Here is a 700-nt window from a genome sequence, read left to right as displayed (position 1 = left end):
ACCCTATGAGACATAAAATTAAGTGAGGTTTTAACCTTTAAAAAATATCTCCATTTCGTTATTAAAATACACAATTTCATACAGAAAAATTCATTTTTAATACAATTGTAAGATGTTTGCACATGCGTTTCTAATCTCTATAAATCTGATTATTACTAGTGACATATGGTTACTTTCTGAGCTCCTTGGCATCTGAGCATGGATATAAAGCCTGAGTATGGATATAAAGTCATCAGGTAGATTTCACTGGTAATGTTTATCACCTCTACTATTTAACATGAAGTAAGTTTTTTTTTAATTTAATAATTATATGATTAGGAGAAGCATTTCATAACAGCTTTAACATACTCAGTATCACACTCCAGAGCAAGGGTACATCTCTTTCACAAGTGGCTGTAAGTTTCTAAGTTCACAGTTGAATTAATACAGTTATACAATATTGAACTCAGTATAAGTTCTGTAAGACATAAACTTCAATGAGTTTTTTAATAGCTAAAAAAAGATCTCCGTTTCATTTTAGAATATATTGTTCCTTGCAGAAAGACTCATTGTTTTTGCTACTAACACTGAGATGTTGGCGCATGCACCTCTAATCTGTATGTATCTGATTATTATTAGTCCTAATCAGTTGCACTTGGATCCTTGGCGCCTGTGTATGTCTACAAAGTCATCAGGTAGATTTCAATGCCAATGTTTATCA

At 31.7% G+C, this 700-nt stretch overlaps 1 long non-coding RNA gene across 1 annotated transcript in view; it reads left to right on the top strand.

Moving 5' to 3' along the window:
- LOC103738259 overlaps positions 1-700 on the top strand; it is a 7,666-nt gene that overhangs the window by 1,024 nt on the left and 5,942 nt on the right. The gene's annotated exons all lie outside the window — the stretch shown is intronic.

This window comes from Nannospalax galili, unplaced genomic scaffold (genome assembly GCF_000622305.1).
Source record: "Nannospalax galili isolate Female #2095 unplaced genomic scaffold, S.galili_v1.0 scaffold4099, whole genome shotgun sequence".
Taxonomy (NCBI): Eukaryota; Metazoa; Chordata; class Mammalia; order Rodentia; family Spalacidae; genus Nannospalax; species Nannospalax galili.
This window is presented reverse-complemented; position numbering and strand designations above follow the sequence as displayed.